General features: G+C 35.8%; 1 protein-coding gene and 1 pseudogene across 6 annotated transcripts in view; both read right to left on the bottom strand.

Annotated features, from left to right (window-relative positions):
- Positions 1-10,198, bottom strand: part of LOC105429627 (Inwardly rectifying potassium channel 2) — a 241,099-nt gene that overhangs the window by 2,098 nt on the left and 228,803 nt on the right. The gene's annotated exons all lie outside the window — the stretch shown is intronic.
- Positions 66-1,654, bottom strand: LOC148936815 (uncharacterized; annotated as a pseudogene).

Here is a 10,198-nt window from a genome sequence, read left to right as displayed (position 1 = left end):
CGCACGCACGCACGCACGCACGCACGCACGCACGCACGCACGCACGCACGCACGCACGCACGCACGCACGCACGCACGCACGCACGCACGCACGCACGCACGCACGCACGCACGCACGCACGCACGTATATATACATTACATATTATATTTATATTTGTAATTTTAAAAGATGAGTGTGTATATGTGTGTGTGTGTGTGTGTGTGTGTGTGTGTGTGTGTGTGTGTGTGTGTGTGTAAGTATCTCTCCAATTTACAAATAATGCATTAGTAATAATCGGTATATATCGTCCGGGCATACATATTTTTGCCAGTAACGTCAGACGCTTCTGATTATAATTTTTATGAGTACCATCCAAATAGACGCTTCTGATTTTTATTATTCGAATCATACTGTAATATTGTAAGACACGCGATGTTTATGAGTTCAAAAAAAGATAATTTTTATTTTACTTATGTCTTACAATAATTTTACAATAATTCTTAGAGTATAATATTAAATATGCTATCTTAGAGAATTATGCCGCACTGACAGCATAATGACTGACTCTTCCGAGCTTTTCGTATTCTTCGTGTCTTATATAGGACTTGAAAACAATAGAAAGTACAAAGTCGAAATAGAAGGTCTGAAGGTTTAGGGATAAGAGATAGAAGTCTTAGGTGTCCAGACTTTACATTAGATTTAGGAATTTAGGGAGATAAGAGATAAAAGTCTTAGGTATCCAAACTTTACATTAGATTTAGGAATTTAGGGAGATAAGAGATAAAAGTTTTAGGTGTCCAAACCTTATATCTCCCCCCTTATTTTAAAATTTGAGATATATTCAAATTTTGGTGCGAATTAATCTTCTTACCACATCAGAGTCCAAGTTCGGGTTCACTGGTGGTGTGCAAGAGGAATAGGTTACGTGTTGAGTTGGCGCACGATTGCTAAAGCTACAATTATTATAATAGTTTCTGAGCAGCTGTTTGACTAAATTAATAATGCTTGAGAAAAGATCGATTTTATATAGAAATACAAAGAGGATAGAGCCAAGGGCTATATATCCTGATAGATGAAGATAAAACATAAATTTTTCTTTCCACGTAATTGTCCTGTGATGTTCAGCTATTCGATCTGCAACGTTAGCGAGTTCTTCTAAAGTTTTACCTAGCGTTTGTAAGCGCTGGGGGGTCAATATGTGTTTCTTTTACTATATCCATAGGTATTTCAGTTAGTTTATATTTTTCTAGAGTTTCGTTAATTATCTTTTGATCTATTAGGTGAATCGTTTTATGAATTTCTATTTTATCTTTAATTAAGTTCTCTGATTTCAATGTAGCTGTGTCGGAAATTGCTGTACATTCAGGTTCTAGGTGAAATATAAAATTTTGAAAAATCTTAGCGCTACGCAGTTTTTTATCAGGACAAAGTATATGCAAAGTTTTTTCTTTTGGAGCGATACCAATCCAGTCTTGGTTGGTGTAAAGTTGAATCTACAAAGTATTTTGAATTTGTATATACTTCGTTGTACATTTCTCGGTTTCATGTTTCGTTAATATTTCTGTTAAACAATTATCCTTTATTCCTGTTTTATAGTCGGGATAAGTTCTTTTTAATAATTGATATTTCCCAAAATCTTTTGCCTTAGTTAATTCTAACTCATTAATAGGCATAAAGGTTATTCTGAGTGAATCGATTAAAATTAATCTTTGAGTTGTATCTATGATGGATTGCTTCCACCATCCATGTCTAGGGAGTGAAATGACTTTGGTAAGTTCCAATTTTTTCTCCTCAACTAAAAGGATTAGCAATTGTATAAATATACAATTTCGGTATACGTTTTTCGGTTAGAACTATCGATATCTCGCTTATATCAATGAAAGTGGTATAATGTATTTCGTCTAATGGAGTCGGGAAATTATCTATATGTTTATGCGCTCTTAGTGTGTTAAATAATTCCTTGGGTGATAGAACATATGGCTTTACAGTTGCGTGCCTCCCGTCTACAATTAACTCTTCTGCTCTTTTAATTTCATCGACTAGTTTTCTTAATTCGTCGTCTAAATCAAGGAGTATTTCGTCAATCCAAATATTTGCTTCATTGGTCTGGCTTAATGCTTTGAGGCGGTTGAAACTGTTCGTTCATTTGTTCGATTTTGACGTTATATCTAATATTTTACCGTTTAGTCGTTAGCGATCTGAGAATTATACTAGTCTGATTCTTCATATATTATATAACGGTTTTTTGATTGGTATACAACTTATCTAATTCATGATTGTAATACGCAGCATCGGTATCTGCTAGAGTGCCAAATAAAGTTTTACTTACTTCGCCTACAAAGTCAAATAGTGCACGTTTTTTCCTTATTTCTCGCCTAGTTTTCGTTTGTCTACGGTAACCGGCTAGATATAACACGTTTTCTATGTCGTTCGCTACCTCGTCGAATTGTTCCATTCTTTTATCAATACGTTGTTTGGAGGAGCATGTCCATTCCTTATCCGCTATCGTTGAAAGGCATTTCTCTGATAATCTCGCATACATATTCTTAAGTACACTATAGTTTTTCTCTAATTCTAACAAATCGTATCCTATAATTATCTTCCATTGTTCGTAATACATTTTAATTTTGGCTAATGTTTCTAGATAAATGACTTCATTATTGTCCAGTCGCGCTATCTTATATTTCTCTTCTCCGTTAACGCAATGATATTGGTGGATCGTTAAGAGAACCAATGCCAGAATGACTCGTCTCAAGCTCATCCTAGTTATCTGTAATGAAGGATTTGATATCGCTTCTATGATATTATTTTGTTTCCATATTTTTTCTAATATGGTAGGTAATGAAATTATCGGACCACAGGGAAAGGACTTTTCCATTGTGGCTCGAATGATTTGGCATTGAAATTCTTTACAAGAATTAGATCGTTAATATCAATGGGTGCATAGGTTTTTAAAGGTAAATTAGAATCTTGGTAATCGCATATGCTAATGCGTGCTTCTTCTAATTTATTTTCATGTTATATATGTAAATTTTCTATTTGTTTCTGGAGGGTTAGTTTCTCATCTTCTTCACTGAAGATGTGATTAGATTCCCTGCCAAATTGTAATTCATAAGGTGTCTAACCCGTAGTTTTGTTAATCGTACAATTGTACGTGAGCATTGCTTGGGGTAGTATCATATCCCATTGTTCGTTTATATAATGGCGTATGTATTCTGTTCTGTGAGAATTATGTGATCTTTCATTTTTTCCTGTGGATGGTAAATGGATGTGAGTGTGTGTTTGGAATTCATTAGAAGTAAACGCCAAAGCGTTATCAGTGAGAAGTTCTTTAGGTTTTCCAAAATATCTTAGCCATGATTGCCATAATGCTTTTATAATGGCTGCGGTCGACTTATCGACCAGAGATTCCACTAAAATATATCGCGTAAGGTAATCTTGTATGACCAAAATGTAGCGATTTCCTTTTTTTGTCGTTTCGAAAGGACCCATGATATCTAAGGATATCTTTTCATTTGGGGCACGTGGAATATCGGGCGAGGAATATATATATGATTTTTGAGTCCCGGATTTGTTAAATTGACATGCTTCGCATTTGTCGATAAATTCTTTAACATCTATCGTTATGTTAGGCCAATTATATTTCTGTCTGATTTTTTGAAGCGTTTTCTCTTTCGAATAGTGTCCGCCTAAAATGCCTGCGTGTGCTTCCGATATGATTTCGTTCTTATTTCTTATTTCTAGAAAGTATTTAGAAATGTAGATATACAACTTTTCTCCTAAGTAATATTCATCGATAACTGCCAGTAGTTTAGTGATTTCTTTTTGGTCATGTATTATATTTACATGATGATCGTCTTCTGAGAGAAAAAATGCAATTGTATGCTCAGTTGTCAATGAGTCGCGTGAGGTGCAATATAAATTTTTTTTTCTCTTGTAGTTTCCGGTGGAGTCTCGATAAAAAGTATTGTTTTATTAATTGGCCTTCCGACTTGATTCTTTATTATTATTTGCTTTCTCACGTTGGGTTTTGAGGATGACGGAACGGGTGATTAGAGGTTAGATAAAGACTTGTTTCTTGGATTCTCGTGAGGTAGAAGGTCAGTCGTAGGTGTTGGTACAGTAATTTCTTCTGGAAGTTGTTCGTCGATAATGACTTTTATTTTGGTAAAAAGGTTGTGAAGAGAGATAAGGGTGTCGATAGTTTTCCGGGTTCTTGTGTTAATTGGTTCTCTAATAGTTACTGTCCATTTGTCAGGATCCGCGTCAATAACTTGTAGAATTGGTAAAAGGAGAGCTCGAAAGTTTTCTATCTTTTTGGGATCAATATTTTGCCATCCCGGTATAGGAATCTTACTAATTGCTATTCTGATATTAAATTGTTCTTTTTCTACGTCAGAGAGAATATTTTGAATTTCTTCGTCTGTTATTTATTGAGATTCTTGAAAGTGCGTCAGCGTTAGTATTAGTTTTCTTCGATTTATAAATTATTTCGTAATCGAATTCCTCTAGTTTTAATCGCCATCTCATTAATTTTGAATTTGGGTCTTTCACGTTCATTAATCAAGTTTGTGATCGGTTACAATTTGTGAACGGTTTGTGATCGGTTATGATTTTAAATTTTCTGCCATATAAATATTGTCTGAAATGTTTTGTGACTCATACGATTGCTAGTAGTTCTTTTTCTGTCGTGCTATAACGAGTTTCTGCTTTATTAAGGGTTCTAGAGGCGAAAGCCAGTGGTTTATCTTTGCCTATTGTTCCCTGAGATAAGATTGCTCCGATTGCTTTGTTGGATGCGTTTGTTGTTAGAATAAAAGGTTGATTCCAGTCAGGATAGGAGAGTACTGGTTGTGATATTAATTTAGATTTTAGCAGTTCAAACGCGTGTCGTTGTTCGTTAGTCTATTCGAGGTTCGATGATTTTTGGAGGAGTCATGTTAATGGTTTCGCGAGCTTTGAAAAGTCTTTAATAAATTTGCGGTAGTATCCTACCAATCCGAGGAATTGCTTTATATCTTTAGGATTTTTAGGTTCAGGATATGTTTTTACCTTTTCGATTCGCTTAGGATTAGGTTGTACACCACGTTCAGAGATTAGGTGTCCTAAATATTCGAGTTCCGGTCGCAAATACTCGCACTTGTCCGGTTGTAACTTTAATCCTACTTGACGGAGTCTCTCGAATAGTATTTTAAGATTTTTGTTATGTTCTTCGATCGTTTTTCCATATACTATTATTATATCATCGATGTAAACGAAGCAGTTATTTCCTACTAATCCTTTTAGATCTTTGTTCATCATTCTTTGAAATGTCGACGGCGCGTTTTTTAAGCCGAAGGCCATACGAGTATATTCATAGTGCCCATCTGGAGTCGAAAAAGCCGTTTTTTGAATATCTTTTGGATTCATACCAATCTGGTGAAAACCCGACGCTAAATCAAAAGTCGAAAAGTATCGTGCGTTGCCCAATTGATCGATGATTTCGTCTATGTTGGGAAGCGGATAAGCATCTTGAATGGTTTTATTATTAAGTTTTCGATAATCAATTACTAATTTCCATTTGGTTTTACCCGAACCATCTTGCTTTTTAGGTACTATCCACAGCGGCGAATTATAGGGGAAATCTGATTCCCTATATAATGCTCTTACTTAACATTTCTTTGATTTAATTCTTAATTTCTTCTTAGTGTACAGAAGGATAACGGTATTGTTTGATATTAATAGGATTTTTGTCAGTTGTTCTTATCTCGTGTTGGGTTAATTGTGTGAGTGGAAGAAAATCTCCGGGTAACGAAAAGATATCTGATATTCTAAAACTATGTCCCATATTTTATCAGAATGTTCGGAGATATGAGAGAGTGTTTTCTCTTAGCGCCTCTATTCGAGTGTTATCTAATGATTGTTTGATGATTGTAGAGACGGACGTCTCGTAAAAACTTTCAATGCCTTTGATTTCTTTTAGCAAATATTTAGGAATAATTGGTTGATTGGAATCATTCAGTTTTGTAATAGCTCCAGTATCATTTTAAAAAATAACGAGTACGTTCGGATTTTTGCATGAGTTATTAGGATACGGTTTGTCGGATCGCGTAAATTCTTTTCCGTTTAAGATTAAACTTTTGTTTGAGAATGCAAAATCGTTATTCGTAAGAAAATCTATTCCTAATATGCCCTGATGATTTACCGGTGAAGAATCGTCTAGTACGTGAAATATATGTTCTTTACCGTACATGTTTATTTTTACATCGTATTTTGTTTTGATTGAATGATTTGTAACACCGTTTATAACTATCGGATCTATTTTCGGTAAACTTTTATCTATAATGTATGATTCGTGTACTAATGAAATATCGGATCCGATATCTATTAAGAATATAGTTTTTCCTTTAAAACCTGGTATCCAATTCGTGGTGCTCGGACGTACGTGCCTCCGAATCCTTGGTATTGCTGCTGCTGCGATGATCTTGGTTCTGAGCGATTACATGCGAAGGACGCGATGTTTGGTCCGGTGGTTGACCGGTGGGTGAATACTCCTCTGTGAAAATTTTGCCCTCGTTGTTGGTGAAATGCCTTTCTCCTGCACTCCTTTTCTTCGTGTCCGCGCTTCCGACAGTAGGTGCATTCCTTAACTTGATATCTCATTTGTCATTGATTTCTTGAAGATTTCGTTGCGTTACATTCTCGTTTTTCTTAGCTGGAATCTCCTTCAAATGCTCTAGCTTTGGAGAATGTTTAATTTAGAGAGTTTAGTTCGAACGAGTATAGATGATCGTCTATCTCCGCTCTTACGTTGCGGCGAAAGATCTCTATAGTCTTCTGCTGTATAACTCTTCAGTATAACTCTTCTTGAATGCAGATTGATACAATTCCGGTATTTTGCGAGTTAATTGCGGCTATGATCTCATCGTGTATTTTTAGAAATCGTGTTATAAAGTCGTCAACAATCTCATGTTGACGCTGAATGCACGTGTCTCTCTGTACTTCCAGTGCAGAAAGATTCAGGACTCTTCCGAAAAGAAATCTAAGTTTTTCAAATTGCGGGAGATTTTTTACAGCGTCAGCTCTTATTGTACCTTTTGATCTCCCTAATAATTTTTGCGCGATGATGCCGTACAAGAGTAATTTTTGCTAATCGGGTGCCAGTTGTTTCGCTGCTATCTGGACGTAACCGATAAAGGTTTCAACATTGCTTCCGTCGAATTCCGGAATTAAATGCAGTGTTCTTTCATATGTCTTAATTTTTGATTCGTAATTTTCGAGAGTTCCCGGTCTTTTAGATTCTTCTTGATAACGATCCCGATTCATTCGCATTCCTTCCATTTGATCTTTGAGATCTTGTAACGCGTCTGTTAAAACTATGACTTTCTTCGCTAATATGTTCATAGTAACTGTTTGTTCTCGGTCACGAGAGGGACTTTGCGCGCGAAACATTGGAGCAGTTACAAAAATCTTTGATTCCAAGATATTGAAAGCTGTACTGGACTCAATAGAGGTTTCAGAAGTAATTAGTTTTCTTACCGCTCGGTAAGTCTGTCCACGCCAGTGTGTTTTATCGGATTCGGTATCTCGGGATAATTTTCAAATCATCTTTGGAAGCAACTAGTAAAACTAGTATCTTCTTGAAGTGAAAGTACTTGGACTACTTCACTGTCCTTGCATTAATTATCCCACACAACTGCCACCAATTGTAAGACACGCGATGTTTATGAGTTCAAAAAAAGATAATTTTTATTTTATTTACTTATGTTTTACAATAATTTTACAATAGTTCTTAGAGTATAATATTGAATATCTTAGAGAACTGTGAGACGCACTGACAGCATAATGACTGACTTTTCCGAGCTTTTCGTATTGTCTTATATAGGGTTTGAAAACAATAGAAAGTACAAAGTCGAAATAGAAGGTCTAAAGGTTTAGGGATAAGAGATAGAAGTCTTAGGTGTCCAGACTTTACATTAGGTTTAGGAATTTAGGGAGATAAGAGATAAAAGTTTTAGGTGTCCAAACGTTACAATATAAAATATAGAATGGATATCTTTACTCTCATGAGAATGCAATTGATATTTTTTTTCTTGTCTTTCTGATTATTTACAGATAATTTATTTTGCAAATACCGTCAGAACAGACGCTTCTGATTATAATTTTTATCAGTACCGCCTAAATAGACGCTTCTGACATTGACGAAACACTTTTCAACATTGCACTAATTATAAGAATATAATTGTGAATAAAATATTAGGTGTACAAAAAAGTTCTGAGCTTTAGATTTCATACAACCGAAATAACAATTTAAATTTTATATATCTTCCCGCCCTTTTGCGGTTTTAAAGCGTTGACATTTGGCCTTCTAAAATGCCATACGGTTTGGCGTTTGATGCACATAACCTCAAAAATCAGTAGTGTTCACGATGGCAATAACAAAAGAGCATATTCGATTTTCCATCCACTTCGCGTTTTATCTGAAGAAAAATGCTGCTGAAGCCATTGCATATGGAGAGAACGCTGTAAGTCATACTACATGTAAAAGATGGTATCAAAAATTTCGCCAAGGAGATTTCAGTCTTGAAAATGAACCGCGTGTTGGATGCCCTCAAAAGATTAAAACGGACGAATTGCAAGCACTGCTGGATATAAACTCTGTGCAAACTGAAAAGGAGCTTGCAGAACAGCTTGGCGTTACGCAACAAACCATTTCCGTACGTTTACATACGATGGGAAAGGTTCAGAAGGAAGGCAGATGGGTTCCGCATGAATTGTCCGAAGACAACAAAAATCGTCGGTGTGACACTGCACTCACTTTGCTTTCAAAGTTCCGGAAAAAAGATTTTCTGCACAAAATCATTACAGGCGATGAAAAGGATTCTTTATGATAACCCTAAACGTAAAAAATCATAGATTGATCCTGGTCAACCTTCGACATCGACGCCAAAGCCCAATATCCATGCTAAGAAGGTTTTGCTCTGTATCTGGTGGAAAAGTGTGTTGTATTACGAGTTGTTACAACCGGGTGAAACAATCATGGCAGACCGCTACCAACAACAATTGACCAATTTGAGCGATGCATTAGAAGAAAAGAGGCCATTTACTGGCCAAGGACGTCGTAAAGTGATTTTGCTTCATGACAATGCTCGATCACATGTTGCGAAAGCGACTCAGGACCATATCTTTGCATTAGGCTGGGAACTTCTCTCGCACGCGGCGTATAGCTCAGACATCGGCGCCTTCCGATTAGTATCTATTCCGGTCGCTGCAGCATCGTTTGGCTGATATATATTTCGTGAGATTTGAAGAGATACGAAAATGCATTGATGACTTTATCGCTTCGAAGCCTGTGAGCTTCTATCATCAAGGAATTCGCAAGCTACCCAAAAGATGGCAAAAAGTCATTGATGCAAACGGGGAATATTTTGATTAATATTTTTTTGTTTGTTTTTGAATAAAGATTGAATTTTACAAAAAAAGAGCTCAGAACTTTTTTGTACACCTAATAGTTATGAAAAAAGCGCTTTCTTCCGAGCACGTAACTTCGTGTCACTCTGTCTCGATTCTAATTGTTTTGATCATACCGCGGCAGGTTCACGTGTCGAGGCACGCACACAAAAGACGAGACACGTGCGCTCGGTAACGTTGGGTTGGCCGAAGAGAATAGAAATATCATCCTTCTATGATAATATTTCTATTTTCTTCTTATACGCGTCGAGAGCGCGAGAGAATACAACGATATTCCTATTCTTTACTCACAGCGCATCGGTGCGAGAGAGTAGGATGATTTCTGTTCTCTTCTGCCAATCCAATGTTGCCGAGCGCCGAGCGCATATGCCTCGTCTTGCGTGTGTATGCCTCGCAGCTGCCGATTTCGGGAAATAAATTTATCCGAAATAAATTTGATATGCGATAGTAAACAAGAGAATGAATTATGTAATAAATTGTGTATGTAACAATGCAATAAAGTAGTCCTTTTCGCAAATATCTGTATCCACGTTTTGTTAATTATTTCAATCGCATACATCAAAAATATCAGAATCAAAACGGTAGTCAACGGAATTCTGCATTGGTATTACATTTACATTTTAATAATATTTTATTATAAATATTATTATATAATATATATATATATATATATATATATATATATATGTATATATATTACATATTATAATTACATATTATTATTGGACGTTATAAATATATAATATATATATATTAATAATGTACAC

Source organism: Pogonomyrmex barbatus, unplaced genomic scaffold (genome assembly GCF_055798465.1).
Source record: "Pogonomyrmex barbatus isolate J1 unplaced genomic scaffold, ASM5579846v1 scaffold2, whole genome shotgun sequence".
In the NCBI taxonomy this organism is placed as follows: Eukaryota; Metazoa; Arthropoda; class Insecta; order Hymenoptera; family Formicidae; genus Pogonomyrmex; species Pogonomyrmex barbatus.
Note: the sequence above shows the minus strand (reverse complement) of the source record. Positions and strands in the feature narration are given on the sequence as shown.